Raw genomic sequence first — 25,538 nt, 5'->3', positions numbered from 1 at the left:
TTTGTAAGGTGTTTTTCTTTGTTTGTTTTAATCTTTTTTTTTAATGTCAGGGTTTTTAAAAAAACTTGGTGGTGGTGGTGTTAGATTACACAAGAGGTTTTAATGTCAATGTCTTCTTTTATTGCCCCAAGGACTGTGCTTAATGACAAAAATAGAAAATAAATTGAAATGTTAGAAATGCATTCCCAGACTTGATGTTTAGTAAGAATCCAGAGGAAAATCTGCAATAACTGCAGAAATCACTAAGAATACATCTTTGTGTTTCAAGTGTTGTGCATGGTAAGAGTAGAGATAAGAATATGTTTAGAACACATATCTGCACACCTCTTTTTTTAAGATTGCTCTTGATTGACTAGGACAGTTTTGATAGGAGGCAGTCAATTAGACAGCTGTAGCCAAACCCATTTGGGCTTTTACAGGCAACATTAAAAAGCATTCCCATAAAAAGTGCATTATATCAGACCTTGAGGTTGTTTTTGTGCTTTGTTTATTTATTTATTTATTTGATTGGATGCAAGGTTTCACCTGAAAACTGGAATACAAAGAACCTTACAATATAATAAAAAAGCAAACAAAGATAGAAAACAATACACTATATATAGTGGCTAAAATCTTATTACACAGTTACACAGATGGCATAACTTTAGCCAAGGTGCCAAGAAATGTATGTACTTATTGTTACATACAGCACTGATGTTACCTGTCTGTCATGGGTTTGGAGGGAAAGTTCCATCCTATGGGGAGTGGAAGGCGGGACATCAGGAGGAGGGGCTGTACTGTATATATATGTGAAGCCTGTGTGGTGAAGTTCAGCAGACGCTGGGATGTGAAGACGAAGCAGCAGCTGGGAAGAAGAAGCTGGTGTGGGAGTCTGTGTGTCAGACAGGGTACTACTGTGTGTCAGAGTACCAACCTGATAGGTTCAGGTGTCTGTTGGTTAGCCAGAACTGATAGGTTCAGGGTCTGTGCTTCAAGTTAAGGGTTCTGTGTGAACCAAACTGTATGCATGTATGAATGAGACTAAGCCACGTTACTATATCTTATTCACCTGATCATTTTATTTTCCCTGTGTGTTGTATTTAATAAACCTTATTCTTTTATTTGTTGAAAATCCATCCCTGGTCTGTGTGACTTCTTATAGGGAATGGTTGGTGGCAGCTTAGTTAACGTGTGGCAGATCCCAGTAGGTCTGGGTTTGTCACATTGATTGGTGTCCAGCGTGTGGGATACGACTGGTCCAGTTGTCCAGTGGTCCAGCAAAGCCTTGGCAAGTGTGCCCAGAGCAAGGGGGGTCTAGTCAGGGGCAATCTGAGGCGCGTAGGTAATCTTCTAGGTGTACCTCACGGGGAGGTGCGCTAGTGGAAGAACGTGCCAACTGGGGAGACTAGATTAGGGTGCTCTGAGGCAGCCTGTTTTTGGCGGGAAAAAGCTGAGGCAAAGCTGTGTAGTAGAAGTGATTTAGCCTGCCTGCTGAGAGGCCCAGCAGAGGGGGGTAGGCTCTAGCTTGCAACTGTTGCAAGTAGTGCTGAAGGACAGCAGCAATCTATAGAAAGCTGGTTCTGAGGCAAAAGAAAAAAAAAAGTGGTCGTTTTATTTTGAGGCTTGACTTTTTAAAGCAGCTTGTTCTGGGGGGGGGGGATTATGCCCTTGACTCGAAGCCAAATGGCAGAAATGGGTGAAGTGAAAGACCCCCAGGTTGACCAAGGTTCTGAGGATGAATTTGGCTCAGTGCAGGGTGACAGCACGGGAGAGCAGAACCCAGAACTCAGGAAAATGCTCATAGCCCAACAGCATGAAGTTCAAATGAGGCAGTTAGAAATAGAAATGGAGAACTCAAAGGGGGAGGACTCTATTGAGTTTAGCAAATGGGATCAACAACTAGATCCAACCTTGCAGCAGTGCTTTAAGATGGTTAGCAATTGTCCAGTAACCCCTGAGAACCGTGAGAGATATTATTGTGAAGAAGAAGGCCTTTTATGTAGGGAGATCTTAATAAACTCCAAGAAGGAAAAATTGCTGGTAGTTCCTTCTAAATATAGAAAGAAAGTAATGGAAAAATGTCATACAGACACCCTATCGGGACATTTAGGGATGGCAAAGACTAAGCAGAAAATATCCCAGAAGTACTACTGGCCAAAAATGGGAAAAGAAATAAAAGAATTTTGTCAAAGCTGCACCACTTGCCAAATGAAAATAAATAGTGAGGAAAAATCCAAGAGGGATGATGACTGGGATAGGTATATGGAAGAGATGAAAAATATTGACAATATATTTAAGCAAATGGAAAATAGATATATTGAACAACTGAAAGAGAAACAGAGGTCTGGGTTTACTCTATTAAGGCAAGTTTTTAAGGATGCATACGGCATAGATGAGTTTTCTGAGGGAAAAGATTTACAATCCAAAGTGGCAGTGGATATGGTTTATGAGTGTGAAAGAAAGATAAAGCCACAAACTATTCTGAAACCAAAAGAAGGCACACAGGTTAAGGCACAACTACAAAACCTGAATTATTCTGAGGAGAAATCTGTGGGGAAACCTAAAGAAACCTACAGCAAGTACTCTCAGGGACCAGGGAAAAGCCAGCAAGGGGGAGGGGCCCATGGTGAAGGGAAGCCCTCAGAAATGAAACCAAGACCTCAGATTTTGGAGGGAAAACCAAAACAAGATGAGAGAGAATCAAAATACACCAGAAAATGTTATTTCTGTCAGGGAAAGGGCCATCTAATCTCAGAGTGTGAGAAATTAAAGCAGCTAAAAGGAATTGTGCCTCAGGATTCTAGTGGAACCAAGCCAAAAGCTGTGTTCTGTGTCCAGAAAGAGCAAGGCTCATTGTCACTGAGGGAGCCTGCTGCCATGGCTACTCAATCTGGAACAGCTACATCTGCTGATCAGGCTGAGGAAAATGGTCCTCTTGTAGAGGTCAGGCGCTGCCTGTTGGTAAGAACAGATTCCCAGTTGTTTGAAACAGCAGGGGTGGACGTAGGAATACTTGGCCATCAGTATCGGGGGCTGCGGGACACTTGTTCCCAGGTGACCCTGTGCCATCCAGATATTATTCCTAGGGAGTATGTAATCCCAAATGAGAGCATGAAGGTGGCAGGGATTGAGGGGCAGGTGATCTCTCTGCCAGTAGCGGAGGTCCCTGTGAACTTTCAAGGCTGGAGGGGAGTTTGGCGGCTAGCGATTTCATCGACTCTGCCAGCAGCCGTGCTCGTGGGAAATGACCTGGCTGAACATGTGAAACGGGTGCTAGTGATTACACGCTCACAAGCCACCACGGAGACAGTTCAGGGGGGTAATGAGGAGCCAGAGACGGAAGCAGAGGGGAGTTCAGAAGCTGTGGTGGAAACCTTAACCACAGACAGCAGATTTGGACAAGAGCAAAAGGCAGACGCCACTCTCCAAAAGTGTTTTGAACAGGTGACTGACGCCCAGCTAACACCTGAAACCCCAGTGAGATTTCTGGAGAAAAAGGGGATTTTGTATAGAGAGACCCTGAGGAATATCTCAAAAGGGGGAGATGGGATCAGAAGTCAGCTGGTGGTACCTGAAAAGTATCGCCCCATGATCTTACAAAGGGGGCACTCTGACATGTTTGCTGCACACTTAGGGGTGAACAAAACACAGCAGAGAATCACACAGAATTTTTACTGGCCTGAAATAGGGAAGCAGATCAAAGAGTTCTGTAAACAATGTGATGTGTGTCAAAGGCAGGGGAATAGCCGCGACAGGACCAAAGCAAAGTTGTGCCCTTTGCCTGTGATTGACACTCCGTTCAAATGCATAGGGGTGGATATTGTGGGACCTTTGCCCAAGGCCACAAAGAGGGGGAACCGGTTCATTCTCACCATTGTGGACCATGCCACGAGGTACCCTGAAGCCATACCCTTGACTAACATTGAAACTAACACAGTGGCAGATGCCTTGGTGGGGTATATGTCCAGGATGGGATTTGCCTCAGAAATAATCACAGATTTGGGCGCATCGTTCACATCAAAGCTCATGAAACGCTTATGGCAAATCTGTGGAATTAAGCACAAGGAAACCACTGCCTATCATCCTGAAAGTAATGGGTTAACTGAGAAGTTCAATGGGACTCTAATGCGCATGATTAGGGCTTACTTGGCAGAGAATCCAAACAATTGGGACCAGAAGCTGCAATCCCTTTTGTTTGCTTATCGATCAGTGCCACAAGCCAGTACCGGGTTCAGTCCATTTGAACTTTTATTTGGGAGAAGGGTGAAAGGGCCCCTTGATTTGATCAAACAAAATTGGGAGCAGATCACCCAGGATGACCCACAAGACGTTGTGACAGATATAGACTCTGTAAGGAATGACCTAAAGAGAAACCTAGAGCTAGCAGCAGAGACCCTGCAAGCTCAAAAGGTCAGAAAGAAAGCTTGGGATGACCAGAGAGCCAGGGAGAGGCACTTTGACCCAGGGGAGGGAGTGCTTTGGCCCAGGCCCTGCAAAGAGAACAAACTGCAGCTGGGTAGCCCAGAAATAAAAGACTTGGGTCACATGGTAGGGGGAGGAGTGATAAAACCCCTGGAGGCCAAAATAGAAGCTGTTCGTGATTGGCCCAGACCCAACACCAAGAAAAAAGTCAAATCATTTCTTGGGTTGGTGGGCTACTACAGAAAGTTCATCCCGAGGTTTAGCGAGATTGCGGCTCTGCTGACCGATCTGACGAGGAAGAAGGCTGATGACCGCATCCCGTGGACCAGCGACTGTGAGGAGGCGTTCCAGAGGTTGAAGCAGGCGCTCATCAACTATCCAGTGCTGCGGGCTCCAGACTTCGACAGGGAGTTCATCATCTACACCGATGCGTCTAACAGCGGGGTAGGAGCAGTTCTTTGCCAGGAGGATGAGAATGGTGACCAGCATCCAGTGTCCTACCTGAGTAGGAAACTTCAAAAAGGTGAGAGACATTTGGCAACCGTGGAGAAGGAGTGTTTGGCCATAGTCTACGCGATCCAGAAGGCCAAGCCTTACATCTGGGGAAGACATTTTGTTCTGTGCACTGACCATTCACCACTGCAATGGTTAAAGACAATGAAAACCCACAATAGCAAACTTATGAGGTGGGCTTTAAACCTACAGGACTATGACTTTGAAGTGAAGGTGGTCAGAGGGTCAGTGAACTGTGTTGCTGACGCCTTGTCAAGAAGACCTGAAGAATGAAGACGGCGAAAGAAACATGGACTGTATATATATTGATGACAAAAAGTTAAATGTACCTGTTTTTTGAACTTGGTTTGTATGAATAAAGGTAAATTGATGTAATGTATATGGTAAATGTTTAAATGCCTAATTGCTATGGTTAACTTAGAATGTAAGTATAAGTAAGTATGATATGGTATGTATAACTGTTGTTGTGTGTTTTATCCAGGTTGTTTTTTGGGAAAAAGCACCTTAGCTTTCCCCCTACAAAACAACTTATAAAGAGGGGAGGTGTTACATACAGCACTGATGTTACCTGTCTGTCATGGGTTTGGAGGGAAAGTTCCATCCTATGGGGAGTGGAAGGCGGGACATCAGGAGGAGGGGCTGTACTGTATATATATGTGAAGCCTGTGTGGTGAAGTTCAGCAGACGCTGGGATGTGAAGACGAAGCAGCAGCTGGGAAGAAGAAGCTGGTGTGGGAGTCTGTGTGTCAGACAGGGTACTACTGTGTGTCAGAGTACCAACCTGATAGGTTCAGGTGTCTGTTGGTTAGCCAGAACTGATAGGTTCAGGGTCTGTGCTTCAAGTTAAGGGTTCTGTGTGAACCAAACTGTATGCATGTATGAATGAGACTAAGCCACGTTACTATATCTTATTCACCTGATCATTTTATTTTCCCTGTGTGTTGTATTTAATAAACCTTATTCTTTTATTTGTTGAAAATCCATCCCTGGTCTGTGTGACTTCTTATAGGGAATGGTTGGTGGCAGCTTAGTTAACGTGTGGCAGATCCCAGTAGGTCTGGGTTTGTCACATTGATTACATGTTGCACACTGAGTCATGCAGCGCCATGTCTATGGAGATTTCTTGACTGGTGGCAATATGATTCAAAAGGTTGCTCCATCAGCGTAACTATAACAGAATTTCAGCCACTAAAATATAATTAAATCATTAATCATATTACAACAGAATGCAAAGTAAAAACAAAAACAAAAAAAAGCAAAGTGTCCTGCTTATATACTGCCCCATAGCGCTTAAAACATTCTCTGGGTGGTTTTCAAGTTAATTGTATCCACACATTGACACACATACCCCAGCGAGCTGGGTACTCATTTTACTGACCTCAGAAGGATAGAAGACTGAGTCAGCCTTGAGCCGGCTACCTGGGATTGAACCCTGGATTGTGAGCACAGTTTTGGCTTGCAGTACAGCAGTTTAACCACTGCGCCACAAGACTCCTGTTAGAATGCAGTTCTAAACCATTCAAATGCAAGATTAATAATTACAGTTAGCAATAAAAAAAGCACCGTGCATCTTTTAGAGCCCTAGTCCTTAGCAGTCATTTTGTTGTCAAAGGCCTGCCCAGCAGGAAAGTCTTATTAGGATTCGTGTAAGTAAGAAATAACTACATGGCACATGATGAAAAAAGATTATTCATAACATTGCATACAGTCTACCATTTTCCCTTAAAATTTACCACTTAAAAGGGCCCTTTTCAGCAGCCTGGTTGAAAGTCTTTCATTTTGTAATACTGTATATAGCACTGGTTTTGACTCAATTTCTGACACTGCAAAAAGATGTGGTATTAAAACATGGGAGCAAGATATTTGCCTCGATTAGTTGATTTTTTAAAAAAACTATCAAATAATCTATTGGCCAGATTTCAAACAATCTTGATAAGGAGAACAGTTCGGAAAATGCTGCTCGTAGAAAACAACAAGAATGCTCCATGACTTCAGATTTAATTGCCAAAGAAAGAAGTCTGTCTGGTGAGAAGTGTTTTGCCAGCATCATTTCTCCATTACCATCTGGATTCAGCTTCATTTGATTTGCCACTGTTCGGTCCTACCATGGTAAGACTTGAGATGCAAGACCAGAATGAAATGAAAAATAGGAATAGTAATTCATGCAGTGTTATTTGTATTTTAAGGATGCCAAACATCATTTTGCTTTCCCATTTCATCTTCAGGTGCTTTGGAAGTGGCACACTGTGAAGCTTTGTGGAGACTTGGCCATGGCGAACAGCTTCCTATTTTCTTTTACTGCTGTCTTTTTTTAGGATAAGTCTTATGAATGCCCATCAGTTCCATTAGTTGTTGCAGCTACAGTATGAAGGTGTTTGTATGTGTGTTGTGCGGATGGTATTTTCTAGGATTTAGTGGAGGAAATGTGTATTGTCTGTCCCTGTAAGGTCACAAGGGCCCACATTCTGTTCTCAGATTTGGGGCCTGGAATATCAGAGAATGAAAGCTGATGACCTGGCAACTCTATAGGTAGTTTATAATGCTATTTTGATAGAAGAGAAAGATCTGTTTGTTCTTTCACTTGTTGTGATGGTCTTGTGCTGAAAAGAGTCTATATGCAGACCATGATTTTAGCTCCATAGGGCGCTGGCAGTAAGTTCTTAGTGTGACGGACAACGCTTTGGTGCATTTAGTAGCCTCCTTCCTCTGTTGAAGGAAATGGAGAAAATTAATCAGCTTTAAGCAGAAACAAAAACAAGCTGTTGTTAATCATACTAAGAGAGAATCATAAATCTGGGAGGCAAGTAAACAGTTGTAGGAAAGACATGTGAGTGGGAAAGCTTGGATTTTACTTTAATGATGTTTTTGTTGTTCTGTGAACCTTGTTAAACTAAACTTTTACAAAGTGGAGTACTAATAGAAATCTCTGTACAAAAAGCAGACGGTCACTGTGCAAGGCTCCTTGAGTACACATGGACAGGGGGAAAGCACACATGCACAGACACACTATCTATTATTCTACTTTTCACATGCTTCTGTCCCCAAATTAATGCTTCTAAAATTTCAGTAATTTATAACAGACTGTCTAGATTTCATGTATATTAATGTGATGGGTTCTTTCTCTCCTAATTGATGTCAAGGAAGCTTTTATGTTTGGAAGTACATGCAACCCAAAATATTGTTGTTCCTTACTGTTGGGGTTTTGCTTCCCCCCCTCCCAAAAAAAAACCTTATTGTTGAATTTCAAAGGGGTTGGGGGGTTAGATCGACTTTGACCATTGCCTTCACATCCGAAAGATAGCCTGATACTTAAGGACTAAACAGTCTGAGCCACAGAAATTTTTAGACTTTAAAGGCTCTTTTCAACTTTTCAGTCTTCAAAGAGTTCTTTTCCCCCTTTTGTTATAAAAGCAGAAGATATGGCCAAAGATTTAGAACAGCAGGCTGGACCCAAAGCCTCTTGGGTTGGTAGACTCCCCCTTTTGCCTCTCTATGATCTGAACATCAGACAAGCTTTTGTTTTTCAGAAGATGTCCTCATTTTTTTCTATGTTCCTAAAATGCATGGGGTTGTGTACACACACACACGCACGCACGCACGCACGCACGCACGCACGCACGCACGCACATGACCGTTCCTTTTCTTTTTCTTCTGGGCTCCAGAGCCAGCCCTGTGCCTTTGGTATATATGTACCAGAAGATCTGCGCATGGCCACTGGTTATGAATGGCATGTGCCATTCATTATGTTTGAAGTCTGGGAAGTAGAGGGCACCCTCTTCTGTGACAGGAAAGAGTTGCTTTTGGTTATCATTGGTTGTCAAGAACAGTTATGTTCGTAGTTGAATGGGCCTTCCTCAGATAGTCCAAGCTTAGCCTACACCAAAAGTTTCCCTAACAGTGATCCATTTGGCTTTAGGCCTGTTGTATGTCAGTTATATAAATTCCATGAAGTATCAGTGGAAACTGAGATGTTATGAATAAACTCTGTGACTCAGTATAGATATGATTGTTTCCAATGAAAATAACCTCCCTGTAGAGACTATTCTGCATGTATAAAGATAACTTGTTTGCAAGGGGAAAGCATAGGTATGCAGATGTGCAAAAATATGTAAATATCTATTCTCTTTGTTTGCACCACATGTCACATTTATTTGAGCTGTAATTATTTTTTTAAAATGCAGTTTACCTTTACACATAATGCTAGATTCTCCCATATAAGGTTCCTAACACTGACAATTAAAAAACACAGAATCTCTCTTCTATAGTTTCCTCTTTAATTAGAGCCAACCATAGCATGAGTTACAATAAGGCAGTTACTCAAGGCAGCAGATTGCCAAGCATGGGTGAATTTGCTGCACAATCTCCCACAGGGAACCATGTTGCTTGAGAGAGCTCCATAGCTCAGGACCTCCTAAATGCCTGGCTGTGAGCTGTGTTCGGAGCCAGTAACTGTGGGAAGGCATCTGTCACAGAGCCAGGCATTTAGGTGAGGCAAACAACTGTTCTGAGGTGGGTCACCTCTGCAGCAATAGTGGGTTGAAGTGTGCATCCTCTTTCTCTGCAGAAGTAGCAAATGCTCCTTCTTCTCTCGTCTTGGGTCCGTGAGGCAGTGCTCTCTTCTGAGTGACTAGGAAGAACCTGTGGATAACATTTTGCCTTTTACCTCAGGTAGCAAGACATTTTATCCTATTGTTCAGGAAATTAGAAAGACAGAAGGAATGATTGATAGATGATTACATCCTATGGAGACTCATCTCAGATGAAAGATGACATCTAATGAACCTTCTCAGTAAAATCCAGTGATTGTGACATGGAGATTTCACAATAAAAGCTTTTCTCATGAAGTGTGCACTGTGTTCAAACATGTGCTTATTTCTCCAGCAAGGACATGATGTATAAAACTATCCTTAAGCATCTGAGGGAACTATTTCAGAAAGAAAATATCTGGATTTTGGGACTGATTCAAACATTCTTTAATTGGAGACATTGGACAAGGCCTTGTTGAGTTTCGTTCAAAGAGGGCCCTTTGTGAGTAGATATAATAAGAACAGGGAGTGTGAGCCAGATTTATGGTTTTCCAGCCTTGGCCTTGTATCTCCAGCAAAACGTTTGATGTTTGGATCATGGCCTAGTGTCTTAATCCAAAAGCTAGCATAACGAATTTCTCAGTTAGCTGAAATTAGCTTGTCCTTTCTGACTTTGGAGTTCAGATGTACTTGGAAGGGTACATGAAGCTATTGAGTAGGTTAACATGTTACCTTTAGAAAACTGGACAAACTAAATCTGAGATTGAATGTGTTATTACTCTGACCTTTATTAGAGAAGGTCCTGCTCTCTTGCTCTTTGGCCTACTCCAACAGAACATGACCTTTTTAGAAAATCTGTTTGTGGGTCTCAGCTGGCTTGGTAATCCTCTTGTTTTGACTTCCTTCACTGTGTTATGTGTGCCAAGGAGTGATGTAGTTTGGTGTTAGTCGTTTTGGCCCTCTTGAGATCCTGTAGTTTTCGTGCTATAATAGCTGTTAGGAGTTTATTTCTTTATGCCATAATATTAAAAGAGAAAGTATATCTTCGTGTGCAACTGTCTTCATCATCCTATCAAGGCCCTAAAGTCTAGATACCAGAAACTTGGTATGGAATGAAGGAGACCCTTGAGACATGTATTTTGTGGTTATTTTGCTTTTTGTTTTTAATGGGATTAACTAATTTTAGTTAATTAAAATCTGTCTGAAACCTGCAGTACCATCTTTAGTCACTAAGTGCCTAAACTTCCTCTACCATCAGAGGAATTTGCAGCCAGCTTTCGGATGTATATTTCTTCAGAAGGCCTCTAGGTAGCTCCTAGTCATGTTTCTTTCTCCAGAGGTCTAGACACTTCACAGCTGAACAAGGAGGGGTTGGAGAGAAAATGAAACTATTGCTGTCTAGTGAGGAGAGGAAAAGATTGAACAAGCTGCCATCTCTCTGGATGCCCTTTCCCCTCCTAACAGACTACAGCCTTTAAACGAAACTTGTTTCTCAACCTCAGCTAGATTTGTAGACCTCCTACTCAAAATGGAGAGAAGGAAAGACTAGCAAGGAAGAAGAAAAGTGTGTTCAGGTGGGGAGAAGAAGAAAAAATGGAACAGAAAGAACATTGAAGTGGTGAGGAGGACACGAAGGAGTAGCTAAATTGGGTGTATTTGTTGCCCCAGCAATAAAGACTGCTTTTGTGTGAAAGATCTGCTTGGTCCTTCAGTGTTCTTCTGCTATCCCAAAACAATGCACCCCTGTAGATTCTATGCATTGTGCACTCTTCTTCTACACAGATGAGGAAATTATCACTCCATGTTGAAAGGAAAAGTGAGATAATAAAATGAGGCTTGATTTACAAAAACGTGATTGACTGTTCTACAAGTGCAAAGTTTGTTCAACTTGGTAGCCACCAACTTGGAAGAACTTGGATAAGAATTATTTTATTCTATTAAACTTGAAAAATGTTCATTTTGTTCAGTGGCCAGGGTTTTCAGTGTGTTTTGCCAGGTAAAGAGTAAACTAAAAATTCAGTTTTGAGAGTAGGATTTCTAAGACTGGGATGGATAAAGAATTAGATGAGTGTTGCTCAGAGGTCAAATTTCCTTTTATTCTATAAACTGAGTGGTTTGGAGCAATTAGTTTCTTTCTACTTTTGCTTCCTATGTATAAAACAGGAATATTAGGTAACAGTTTTACAGAACAGGAACCCATGACTAGAAGTAAACCCCAGTGAAGATAACAACATGCTTTAGAAATGATATTCTCTTATCACATTTAAATTAGTATTTTTCTCAATGAGCATCACCTTTGTTTGGCAGGTCCAAAGTATGATTGCATCAATTCAATCATTTTAGGGATGGCAACACTTTATATATTGGCTACTGTCTTTTGATTTGTGGTGGTGGATGCTGTTCTTGCTCTGCACAGTACCATGTATTGTCACAGTATTTTATAGGAAATAATGATCTCCCAATGAGCATTTCCGTCTGTCAGCTGAAAATACTGTATATGAAGCTACTGCAGATGGTGACTTTTGATACAACCCTGATGTGTATCATCAATTAGTATGGGTAAACTTTGCTGTTCCTGTTGGATGAGTCTCTGTTACATAGGGTTTTTTTTTCCTGCCACAACCATATTCGGCAGAGTGGCTATGCAATTAGTCTCAAGTTGTTGGAAGAAAAGAAAGCTGCTGCTGGGCTTGGGCAGGTAACTTGGTGCCTACAGAGGCAGAAGAGCTAGAGATGGGTTTTCAGGACTGCCTGAAAGCTCCCTCTTTGTCTACTGATAACTTGTTACATCATAGAACACATAGGGATATTCTCAGATCTGGTTTCACATCTTTTCATCCTGTCTCCTTCCTCAGAATTTCCTGAGGGTATTGTCTAGCTACAGCAGCAGATATCAGCAATTACCTTAAATATTGTCCTCTTTGCTTAAGATTCATTCTGATTCCTCACAGCCACTCTATACACAAAGAGCTGGAGAACCACCATCTCTCTATCTTCACAACCAGCCCATTTGTGTTGCATAGACTTATTTGGTGATTTTTTTTAAAAAATGCATAGCGTGTAAATGTTGAATGGTATTGAGGTTTATTCAGGAGCGTGCCAGCCAATGTTCATGGTCTGCCTTTTAGATATGGCCACCTAGTTATGCCAATAATGGTTTTGATTAGTACCTTGCTGAGTATACATGATTATTTCCAGTGGGTGGTGATGTGTCACTTGGTTTTGCTTTTTATTTAAAGCTGCTGGATTTGCAGTCTTAATTCTGAAGTCTCTTCCTTGTTGCTGGCAAGTGACCTGATAATATTCTAGTCTCTGTCTCTTTTAAACGATTGAGTTTCTCAGCTAGAAAAAGGGAAATTCTTTCACATTAGTCCATTTGAACAGCAAGGCAATTTTCCACATGGTAGCTTTATGGAAATGTGCTGCAGCTCCCTCCAACCATGACCAGGACATTATAGGAAATGTATTTTCATGGAAGATTTGCTTCAATTGCCAAGTGCAGGGTGTGGTAGTGGTGGTGATGTGGAGAATGGTGTTTGCTCTGTTAATGGACAACTGTGCGCCATGATGTGAATCCCTTCTGTTAAATTAAATTGGCTGCATTTCCCACCATGACCAGCTTGTCGTTACTGAGGCGTTGTTTCTTGCCATGAAGTCCCTGCTGTGAGATGTGGCAGGACATCTTCTAGAGGGAGAGCAAGAGAGAGAGAGATTGAGAAAGAAAGAGAAAGACATGCCTGGGCAGAATTCTGCCTAGGAATCTGTCCCACACAGACAGATGTTCACAAATTCCACCAGCTGCATTCTCCTCTTTCTTCTGGATGCAACAAAACTATTACAAGTTTGCATTTTATCTTACTTTAGCCACTGTTTACCTTATATGCACCATTGAAAGTGTGCTTCCAGTCCCATATTCCTAGTAGCTACATAAAAACAACAGTTGTTCTAGTGCATATTATGTAACTCTGTATTTTCAAGCAATGGATGTGGGAAAGTCTTTTCTAAATCATATAAGTTCCTTCTGCATTTGAAGTTTGGACTCGTTGACCTTATAGGTCCCTTCCAACTCAATTATTCTACTATTCTATGATTTTAAGTTTGACTGCCCCATTCTTGACTGATTTTACTGCAGGTCTATGTATTTTCTCTATCCAAATCTGTGTAGTCGTCTTTTTGGTGAAGCATCTCTTACAGGACAGTACTATGCTTAGAGTTCTCAAAGCTGACCTGAGTCAGGCGTAAAGAATTTTGGACTTAACCTGATTAGGTCTGCTGCTCTTGGGGAAAAAAAGATGATGATACTAGAGTGCAGTATGCTAGTAAGCATGTGGTTAGGCAGCAGTAAAGGATTGTGTCCGATGATGCTGGGAGTGATCTTTCTTAAAATGACCCTTCCATCCATGGAGGAATTACTTTAGTTCAGTTCCAAAACAGAGGGCACAGAGCAGATTGGGCTGGTTCACAGTTTCCTGTACGTTATCATCAGAAAATACCTGACACTGGACCCTGCCACAGGTGATCAAAAGTGTGTGCTATTTATGCCTTTCAGATTGCTAATAGCTGATCTTATGCATAGAAAGGAGTGAGATCTTTTAGATTGGGTCAAATAAGGAAAACAAAGAATGCAGCCAGTAATGGATATACAGTAAGTAAAAACTGAGGCATTTTTCCACCTCTGGTTTTGCTTAATTTCTGATAATCTCTCAGAGACAGAAATGAACAGAGAAACCAAAATCATTATTTAAAATCATGGAATCGATTTAAGTCATTTTGGGCAGTAGCAATAACCATGTGCACTATATTTTTCCTTTGGCATATATTCTAGTGTATGCATGTATATTTTCCAAAAGTTTGTTTCTTGTTAGATAAGTACAAGCATTCACACATTTGGTTTCTACAGAAAACATTCAAAAACTAGTTTGGAGTTACAGAGTGAGAGTACTGCACTAAAGGAGGAATCTTGATGGCTGTATGCTCCAGTTTGTACGGCACCTAGATTGAATCTATTGGGCATTATCAAAGGCACGTTGTCACACCGAATCAATAGGATTTAAATGGTTAATTGTGCATTCAAGCCCCATTACATTCAATGGGATATACCATATTTTTCTGTGTATAAGACTATACTTTTGTCTAAAATCTTTAGACTAAAAATTGAGGGTCGTCTTATACATGGAAGTAAGCTGAGGAAAGAACAAAAACAAGTGGAGGGGAAAACAGGGCTCAAAGCGATCCTGCAGCGCTTTGATCTCTTTCCCCCTACACTTGCTAAGCCCCACTTAGATTTCTTAATTTTAGATTAGAAAAGTGGGGGGTGTCTTATACACAGAAAAGTACGGTAAGTACTCTTTGTCTGGATTATCCCCAAGAGAATGTGCACATCCTGCCCAGAATTTATAATGTTATTGTAGTTTTTAGAGAGCTGTTTCTCCCTGTGAACAAGAATCTGTTAGGACCTGGTGTCCCTGGGATGTTTTAGTAATAAGCTGAGGGGACACTGGTGTTTTATGGCTAATTATTACTAATTTAATTGACTTTCAGCATACCAGGACCTGCTAAGAAGGAAAGGGGCAAAAACTAATTCAGAAAATCATCTCTTTATTGATGTTCATCTCATACTTCACCTTCCCTGTGCCATTTGGACTAGATCAGAAAAGAAATGTGGACCTGTTTGCAAACTGTGCAGACAACCTGAAATGAGCAATTAAAACCACATCCATGTGGACAGATGGTTGTATCACTTTTGATTAAGTATGTGAACAGATCTAATGGATAAGATATGTGCAATGCTGTGTATATATTTCTGTTGTAATGAGTTTTTTAAAACAGGGTTGGACAAGCTTAAATAATCGAGTTTGTTTTTCATGTAGTACCTCAAAGTCTATCCGATTTTGATCAAAGTGCAGAATTGTTCAGAAATCAAACTGAAACTCACTTTGAAATTATTTCCCCCACAAATCTATGTCTGTTTTCCTCACAGCTTTCTGGATTTTAGCGGCATTAATTAGTGGGGGAGGAGCACACTTTGCTGTCTTTAGAAATGTGATATCTTGGTGCTATTGTTAAAAAATTGGGGTTGGAAACTTTTGCTGATCTGTGGCAAAAACTGCCAAAGGTCTTCTAGTAAATTGATATGTAACTTTTGGACATTGCTGAATCTGTTGACACAGCCCTGCGAGCCACAGTACGATGGCTCGCAGGGCCACTCCCTTCAGACATATCATTTGTTGATATGACCCAATTCAGCTGGTTGCGCTTTTGGGTTCTTGTTGGCTGGGAGGGAGGCTGGCTGTAGAAACTTAAAGAATAAACACATGTTCCAGATTAATCACTGGATGTCATCCTTCCTTGGTTTTTACCTAGTACATTTTGTGTGGAGATCACAGTTTACTGGGAAACCTGCATAAAAAGATGAACAGATCTGGATCTTTTGATAAAATTTTCTTGAAACATGAGAAGTGCTGAAAGGGGTCTAAGTTACGGAATCTGCTCCTGAATGCCAGTGATCTGTGCTGTGATAACGTACAAGTTAAACAACTGAAACCCACCTTGATAAGGAGCTACCTTTGAAGATTCTTCATAAACTTCCAGTTTGTGCCGAATGCAGTAGGTAGATTGCTAATAGGGATATTATAAGTAGATGGCTAATGGGAACTAGGCACTGTGAAGTTATCATACTGGTATGATGCCAGTTACACCAGCTTTTAATCTGTTTTCAGACCAAATTCAAATGTATTTTTGGTGGTGTAGGACAAAGTGCTTGGAGTACTGCCTATGTCTCCATACATCAACCTCTGTATTAAGATTTTTTAGAGGGACTTCCATGGGTAAACCCAGTGTTCAAAGTTAGACAGGAGGTTGCCAGGAAAGGGACTGTCTTCAGTACTATCATGCCAACTGTATTCTTGATTCTGTGATTCTTTCTCCAGAGAAATCCACCTTGTACCTCATTGTTATTTTTTCAGCATCAGGCAATTGTCTTCTCCTAATTTCTCACAGTGATAAAGTATAATTTTAGCTCCATTAATTACTTTTATTTTTAAAATTTTAAAAAATAGAATTACTACTTTTACTGTAAAATTATTCTTCCATTTTGGTTCTGGCATCCATTATGATTTCTACCATCTGTGCTTCAGTTGTTTTTTTGTATTTGCTTCTATGTAAGCAACCCTGAATTCTTATTGAAGAGGAGTTTGAAGTTATTTATAGTGAACAATAGTAAACAAATAGTAATATTGTTAGTAATAGAAAAAGAGCACAGGAAAAAGGTGACAGAAATAGGTCCAGTATCCTAAATTCAGCCTTTGCAGCAGCTGGCACAAGAGCTTATAAAAACATTGCAAAGGAATAGAGGACAAAAAAAAGGGGGGAAATGGAATATCTCTTCGTAAGATCCAAGAAATCGAAGGGAAATTTAAACTAAGATTAGGGATGCTTAAAGATCAATGTTGTTGTATCTTTCAAGTCAGAACTGACTTGTAGCAACCCTAATAGGGTTTTCAAGGCGAGTGAGATGTTTAAAGAGTGGTTTTACCAGTTCCACTCCCCACTGAGGTGACTGAGTTGGGGATAAAACCCAGGCCTCCTTTGTCCATCACACTATCCACTGCACCACATCAAAAGATCAACACAGGAATATTTTATCTGATCATGATAAAATTTAAAAAATATATATGTAGAGAAGATACAAGAGTTACAGAATTCCTTCGAAGAAGAATCTTTCGATACAGAACTTGCAGTTTTATAAAGTTAAATGAAAAATACTCTCAAAGTATTTGGAAAAAATAGATCTCTCAGGACAGATGGGATGCAAGTTCTTAAAGCTACCTGAGCACAATTCAAAGTGCTATTTATACCCTAAAAAGCCCTGTATACCTTAGGTTCAGGCTGTTTAAAAGGCTGTATTCTCCCCATATAAACATGCATGGGTTTTGAAGCGTGTTCTAGTGCCCCACAACCTTCAGAGGCTCATCTGGTGGGGAATCAAAAGAGGGCCTTCTCTGTGGCTGCTCTGAGGCCTTGGAATTCTTTTACAAGAGAGGCTAGGTTTGGTCCCTCTCTGCTGTCCTGCCACTGGCAGACAAAGGCATTTTTATTTAGCAGTCTTACGTCTTCAGTCTTCAGCAGTTAATAGCCTCAAATCAAGGAATTTTAGTTAGGGTGCTGATATTCTCTGATGCTGATTCTCTCTTTTTCACGTAAATCAGAACTAGCATTTAAAGTGATATTAAAATGTTTTAAATTTATTTTAAGAAGAGAATGTTTAATTTGTGAAATATTTGTAAGTGGAATGTATTTTATTTATATTATTTTTAACTGTACTGTAAGCTACCTTGAGTTTTGGAGAAAACGGCATATTAAATATGTACATACATAAATACATAAAGTGAAAATCATGCAAAATCGTTTTTTGAAAGCAGCTGAATTTTTGGTAGCTGTTCTTTGGAACAAAAGGCAACTGTTCCTTTGACCTTGAATTTCTGAGCAGAGATGTTTATGAATTCTAGCTACTTTGGTGAGATAAGCAAATGTAAACAGAGTTTAGTAATAATATAAAGTAGTGAGGCAATGCATTACAAATGCTTTGAAAGTGTTACGAAGATGAGATTCGGAAGTGAACTGTGACTATGCCACTAAATGGAAATGATACCAAATATTCTTGTAACTCCCCCTCACATTGTTTCTGTAGATAATTTGCTTCCTTGTGTTTTTAATTTTCTCATCATGGCAAACCTTTATTTAAGTTAGTCTGTGTATGATAGCTAGGCAAAATATAAAAGAATGTCCTCCTGGTTACATCATGTGCTCTTTAAGTGAGATAGGCTAGTTGCCATCATAGTGAGATATTATTCACTATTTAGACTGTGTATACTAGTTAGGAGAGACAAAAAGAATAAATAGATGGTATGCTATATAAGTGAGATTGAACTAGTTTATGCTTTTCTGGCAAGATACCTATAGGAAATTGTTCAAGAAAATTGCTTTCAAGCACTATAAAGAAAACAAAAGTATGGGGTTGTTTGAAGGGAATGAGATGATAGACAAGGGATGTTGACTACAGAAATGATATAAGAAGAATTTGTTTAGGAAGAACTGGTAGAGAGAAGAAATTAGCACAATAGCCTATAACTCATGACTTTTGTGTTGGCATAACTTTTTACGTAAGAGACTTCAATTTTAAAATTTCTGGTATCTGTCAATGTAATAGTTGCTTAAGACTATGAATTATATTCCTTAGATTTTAGAATGTGGCTGAAATATCTTTTTCTAGTTGTATTCTTTATTGTTACAAATTTTAACCTTTTTGAAAGATAATTTTCTTGTATATGAAATACAGATTAAATATAGGCGTATAAAATAGTATCAGCTTGGCTGTTTCAATTTTCTCCTTAGAAGGAGCAGAATAAAATATGAAGAGAGAACTTCTTCACCATGAGTATAATGTATTCTTCTGCCCAGAGCTCCATGCAAACAGCAAAACTCTCTGCTGTGAAGAGGAATTCCTGTTTTGGAAAGTACGGCATGGGAGAGTTGAGGGTGGAATAAAGTGTTGGAGCCATAACCAGATATGCAGAGGCTGTATTATCAAAATCCTAACAAAATATGCTAACAAGTGTGGAAAATGAAGCAAAACACAGACTGAAACCATTGAATATACTTTCCAATCCCAAAGAAAGGAGATGCCAAAGGTTGCAGTAACTATTGGACCATCACTATCTCGTGCAAGTAAAGTAATTTTATGATTTTATAGTAAAGATATGCATAATATACAGAGCAAGAAATGTCGTATGTTCAAGAAGGAGTCAGATAAAGAAGAGACACCAGAGATCATATTGCAAATACAGTGTGTGTTTAGTCGTTTAGTCGTGTCCGACTCTTCGTGACCCCATGGACCAGAGCACGCCAGGCCCTCCTGTCTTCTACTGCCTCCCGGAGTTGTGTCAGGTTCATGTTGGTTGCTTCGCAGACACTGTCCAGCCATCTCATCCTCGGTCGTCCCCTTCTCCTCTTGCCATCACACCTTCCTAACATCAAGGTTTTTTCCAAGGACTCTTTTCTTCTCATGAGATGGCCAAAGTACTGGAGCCTCAGCTTCAGGATCTGTCCTTCAAGTGAGCATTCAGGGTTGATTTCCTTTAGAACTGATAGGTTTGTTCTCCTTGCAGTCCAGGGGATTCTCAAGAGCCTCCTCCAGCACCACAATTCAAAGGCATCAATTCTTCGGCGGTCTGCTTTCTTTATGGTCCAGCTCTCACTTCCATACATCATGACAGGAAAAACCATAGCTTTGACCATTCGGACTTTTGTTGGCAAGGTGATGTCTCTGCTTTTCAAGATGCTGTCAAGATTTGTCATCGCTTTCCTCCCAAGAAGAAGGCGCCTTTTAATTTCAGGGCATACCAATTTTGAACACAACTGTATATATAGCCTACTGCAGTATACAAAAAAAATTCAGAAGAGTGTCAGTTTGTTCTTTTTTTATGCATAACAACAAAACTTTTGTGTGCATCTTGAAAAACTATTGATTGATTGTCTTAAAATACATAATTGTGATACAATATTTAATTGCCCCAGTGCTTAACCTATAACCTGGAACAGTGGCTACTGTTAGAACGGAATATGGAGAAACAGAATGGTTTGGCAAAGGTGTCAGACAAGAGTACATCTTATAACCCTAAATGTTCACCCTGTACAGTGGTGCCTCGCTTAATGATTGCCTCGCTTAACGAGGAAATCACTTGATGATTAGGTTTTTGCGATCGCTGGACGGAGGATCTTCGCTGGACGGTGAGTTTTCAGCCCATTGGAACGCATTGAAGGGTTTTCAATACGTTTCAATGGGCTTTTTTATTTCGCTTAACGAGGATTTCGTTCTACAGTAATTTCGCTGGAACGGATTATCCTCGTTAAGTGAGGCACCACTGTATGCAGAATACATTGTATGAAAAGCTGCACCAAATTCAGATAGAAGAGTGAACATTGGTATAAAGAAATGTCAGGAATTTGAAATATGCAAGTAACATTATTTTACTGGCAGAAGATAGCACTGATGAAACAGCTGCTGATAAATGTAAATCAAAGCCAGCTGCAAAACCAAGATTACAGATGACCATTAAGAAGACAAAAATCATCACTACAGAAGAGTTACTGTACATAACATTAATATTAACATTGTAAGAACCAGTGTAGTGCAGAAGACAAGAATATTCAGATGGGTTTCAAGAGACCTGTATTTAAATCCTAACATGAATGCTCACTTGAAGCCATAAGTCAGAAGCGATATGATGGCACATAACAGCAATATTGACAATGAAGAAATGGAAAGTGTTTGATCCTCAGTCCAAATGGAGATTGTTGCCAAGAAATGAGAAGAGTGAAACTTGAAAGAACAGATGTGAAAGAACTGGGAAAGATCCTCAGACGATGATTTAAGGATGAGTTTTTGAAGGCTAAGGCCAAGATCATCCATTATAATGTTCCTAATTACTCTGTATGGATATAAAAGCAGAACAGGAAATAAATATTTTTATTTTAAATCTGCTGTTGGAAGAAAACTTTAAATATCATGTATCAACAGAAAGACACATAAATGGGATCTAGATCAAATCAAGACATTCTCATTAGGAACTAAAATGACTAAACTGAGGCTTTTGTACTTTGGACATATCATGAGAAGACAAGACTGAGAAGAATTGCTGAGAAACTTTTGAAGACAGTAAAAGGAGAAAACCAAACATGAGATGGATTGACTCAGTAAAAGAGGTTGTGGCCTTTAGTTTGCTGGGCAGAACTGTTAACAACAGGATATTCCGATGGCCATTAATTCATTGGGTTGTCATAAGCCAAGAGTGAGTACATGGCATAGTGAGTACTGTAATAGAAACAATACAGTAGTAAACAAATTTACTGTTCATTGATTTCCAATGAAATGCCAAGGTGATAGTGTTTAGGATTATATGTGCTGTGCACTTCCCTTGTTTATGATCTGCAAGGTAAATGTATACTGTCACTTGTGTCAACATTATATTCTGTTAAAATGGGGAAATTTCTGTGTAAGAGAAATTTTATATGTAAGGGAAAGACTACTCTACCTTCATACCTGATGAAAATGATTCATTCCTTTCTCACAGTGACAAACAAGATGCTTAGGGTAAAGTGGCCCTAATCATGTGGTCAGTGACAGGCCTTGATTTAATCCTCTAGACATAAGTCTGAAGCAGGCATCTTGTATTACAGAGAGAGACAGACACTCTAGCATAGAACCTCTCGCTAAATGATGGATTGACTCTGTGTGGAGATAAATCGGTGTCCTCATGAGAATGAACGAAGCAGTGTGGTGGGGAAGTGGAAAGATGGAAAAGTCTCTCTTAACCCACATTCTGAAGGAAATGGAATCAATCTTTCAAATGTTTGCTACATAATAAATGGTATAATATATAATGCCACAATGATTTTGACCACAGAGTTTAGTGAATTCAGAATCAAGACTGAAGGCTTTTTACCACACCACTATTTTTGTTCACAAGAATGCTCTCAGAGTTCAGTCTTGCAGTTAAAATCATAATGTGGGCAGTTTTATATGAGGGTTACAAGCTTTAATGCATTCAGCCAGTGCAATTAAAGTTTTAAAATGGAGATTTAAAAATTTCCCTCCCCCAACTGATAGATGAGAATGACAATAAATTGAAATTCAAGAGCTTGTGATACTTGATTTGGTGGTATTTGCTGCTGTAGTTTCAGTGAAGAAAAATACACTCAAAATATGATTTGTTTTTCCAGTACGTACTGTATGTGGAGAACGATAGCAGACAGTTATCTTTTAGGGTAATACTGTAATTATTTTCCAAATATTGAGAACCACCTGAATTGAGAATGCTTAATTGAAAGCAGTGTTAGTAATCTTTAAAAATCTTTAAAACTCTTGTAAAAATCTGAATCTTCTATTTCTTTAATGGGCCTTGAAGTTACTTACTTTTGTAGTAGTTACCATGTCTGTTACATTACTTTAAATATGTATACACATAACATTATAGTTCTGTTAATCATAGGGTAAGAGGCTGAGATTCCTTTGCCACACACACTTTTCACTTCCCCACTGTTGAGTGAGTATGCACATCCTTGTAAACATATCCACACTCACAGCTTTCCTATGTTGACCTAACTGTAGTTTAGTGTCACTTGTGCACTGAAGTTAATTGTGATAGTTCTTTATGTCAGTGCAAAAATCCAATTTTCTTATTTTCACTTTGGTTATCTTAACTCCAGTCTGTAGCCTGTTAGGTGATGTCCAGGTAATCCAGTTGCCCATGTGGCCAGGGGCTAAATTTATCGGTAGTTCCATCCATTTCAAGAGATGGGTAGTTCTTTCTTTCCACATTATAGACCTGGCATTATCTGCTGTACCTTCAACACTCATATACGTTCCTAATATACTTTTCCTTGTTTTTAATCTGAGAAGTGTGGAATGGTAGCAGAATAATGGATGGGCATTTGATATAGAGGCTTTTGAGTCTTTCACTTTTAGCTGCATCATCTCTCGATATGTCGCTGGGTACAATGCCTGGGTAGCTGATTGGGTTCAAGCATCAAGTAATGATTGTCAACATTTCATTGAGCACTACGTCCACCTGTTTTGCATGGGCTGAACTATATCATACTGGACTGGCATGTTTGGCTGCAGGGTACCACAGGTCCAAGGCTGTAATTCTTGATGTTTGTGGTTATGTGCCCCACTGGTTCCTATTAGCTTTTGAAGGATATTTTTCCTTACTAAGACATTTTGCTTTGTATTTTAACAGTGTTTATTATAGGTCAATGTACAATACAAAGTTAGACCTAGGTATTTTGGGACATACCAAAATAGCCGCTCAGAGTGGTATCGACCTACCAGATGGGCGGGATATAAATCAAATAAATAAATAAATAAATAAATAAATAAATAAATAAATAAATAAATAAATAAATAAATAAATACCAATGATCTAATTGGATGTCCCTCCATCTAACTTGATGTTTCCAAGATGCCTGCTTATTTCTCAGACAAAAGGTGCGTATTTTGTTGAGTTTATGTTGTTTTCTATCATTATTGATACTAAGGTATTCTAATACATCTGCCAGAAAATTCTCTGAAATCTATCTAACTGAGCTGCACGTGTGAAAACATCAGCATAAATAAATTTTTTTGTACCTTGAGGAAGTGGCTGGTCATTGATTTAGATGGTGAACAAAATAGGAGCCAGAATGCTGCCCTGAATTCTTCTTAGTCCCCCATCAATTGCACTGTTCTTGAACATTAACAGAAAGTCTGTAATTTTGCAAAAAAGTTGATATTATTTTAATTAGTTTATGGTACTTGGTTAGATTATAGAATTTTTACAGTAGTACGTGATTGACAGTGTCATAAGTGACTGAGGCTATGCCTCATGGTGGAGTGGTTAAACTACAGTACTGTAGTTCAATCCCAGGTGGTTGGCTTAAGGTTCACTCAGCCTTCCATCTTTCCAAGATTGGTAAACTGAGTACCCAGCTTGCTGGGGTGGGGATGTGTAGCCTTGATAATTAACTTGTAAACTGTCCAGAGAGTGCTTTAAGTTTGATGAGGTGGTATATAAGCAGCATGCTTTGCTTTTTGTTGTTGTTGGGTTTTTTTGCCTGTGATCTTCCTAGTTCAAAGCCATCCTCAATATATTGCCTTAAATGTAGAATCTGTGCTATACACTTCTTCCCAGGTTTAAAACCAGTGTGTTGCGGGACAAGGAGTGGTTCCAATACTTCCATTACGTGGTTAAGAATCATTGTTTCTAGAAATTTACACAGAGAACAAAGGGTTGAGATTTAACTGACGTTTTTGGGTCTGTGCATTCTTTACTAGGCTTTAAAATAGCAATCATGCATGCCTTTCTTCAAATTTCCAGAATCCTTAGAGAGTCAAACCAATTATTAAAGGAATTAAGGAACTTTTTTTATTGTGCCCAAATATTTTATTAAATTATGACAGTTGCTAACAGAGGTTCTCAGCTTAAGTAGCAGCTAAAACATGTTCTTATAACATTATGATGGTGCAGTATTATGTAAACAGCAATCACAGAGAAGCTTGATCAGCTGGGGGTATGGAAAGAAGAAATTTTACTCAGCCTATTGGGAAGCTATTGTTTGCATTTCAAGGAAAGCCTATCCCACATCATAGGTCCTCCTTCTTCCCTGCAGCTGATATTTACATAAGAAAAATGTGTGCAATAATTCTGTTCATGCAATTTACTCCAAATTTACTTTGTCATTTAGCTGTTGAGGTCAATGATGCTGATAATCCCATTGTTAGACCCAACTAGAGTAGACCCATTTAATCAATGAAACATTCATAAATATTAATGCAGCAGGTTCCCACTGATTGAGTGAATCTACTCAAGTCAGCTATAATGTTTGATTTAGACAGATATCTACTTCCGGCCTCTTGAATTTCCTTCTATTGCTATCTGTCTCCTTCACATGTCACCCAATTTCTATCTGCATGCTCTCTCTTACCGTCTGCCACCATCTGCAGTACTGTGTTTTGTTGTAGTTCCTTGTTCTTTTTGTTCATTCTGAAATTTAATTAGAGATCACTTTGTTGCATAACCAATAGTGGAAAGTCTAGTTTAATAACAAGTGTGCTCACTATTAAAAATAAATTGTGTCCTTCAAAATCCTAAAAAAAGGCACCATCACTGAGGTTTGCAATATGTAAAATTCCTATAATCAGACAATCAGTCAGTCAGTTAAAAGCCAGACACGTAGATCAATTTTTAGTAGATTAGTGCATTTTATGTTCATGAATTCAAAATGGATGTGTCATTCGTTTTACAAATATTTAGCATACCTTTATCTGATCAGCAAGTTGACATTGATTTTGTTCGATGACATTTTATCTGAACAAAGCTACCCATGCTTGATGCTACATTTGTGTTGATTTTTTTTTACAACTAGATTTAAATTTCTTGCATTCAAACTCTAAACATCATAATGTACACAATGTAAAACAGTATGCTGTTATATACCAACTGGAACCCTCCATGTTTTCACAGAAGGTTTCCGTAACTTTGCTTAACTGGCTAGGTTAGG

General features: G+C 39.5%; 1 protein-coding gene and 1 long non-coding RNA gene across 2 annotated transcripts in view; one reads left to right on the top strand and one right to left on the bottom strand.

Moving 5' to 3' along the window:
- Window positions 1–25,538, top strand: part of HS6ST1 (heparan sulfate 6-O-sulfotransferase 1) — a 243,266-nt gene that overhangs the window by 37,652 nt on the left and 180,076 nt on the right. The window lies entirely within an intron of this gene.
- Window positions 9,440–23,682, bottom strand: LOC144587877 (uncharacterized). Its single transcript, XR_013543067.1, has 2 exons — window positions 23,629–23,682; window positions 9,440–9,552 (listed from the first exon to the last, which is right to left on the bottom strand). It is a non-coding gene; the product is annotated as an uncharacterized LOC144587877 (long non-coding RNA).

The sequence above is a fragment of the Pogona vitticeps genome, chromosome 3 (assembly GCF_051106095.1).
Source record: "Pogona vitticeps strain Pit_001003342236 chromosome 3, PviZW2.1, whole genome shotgun sequence".
Classification (NCBI taxonomy): domain Eukaryota; kingdom Metazoa; phylum Chordata; class Lepidosauria; order Squamata; family Agamidae; genus Pogona; species Pogona vitticeps.
This window is presented reverse-complemented; position numbering and strand designations above follow the sequence as displayed.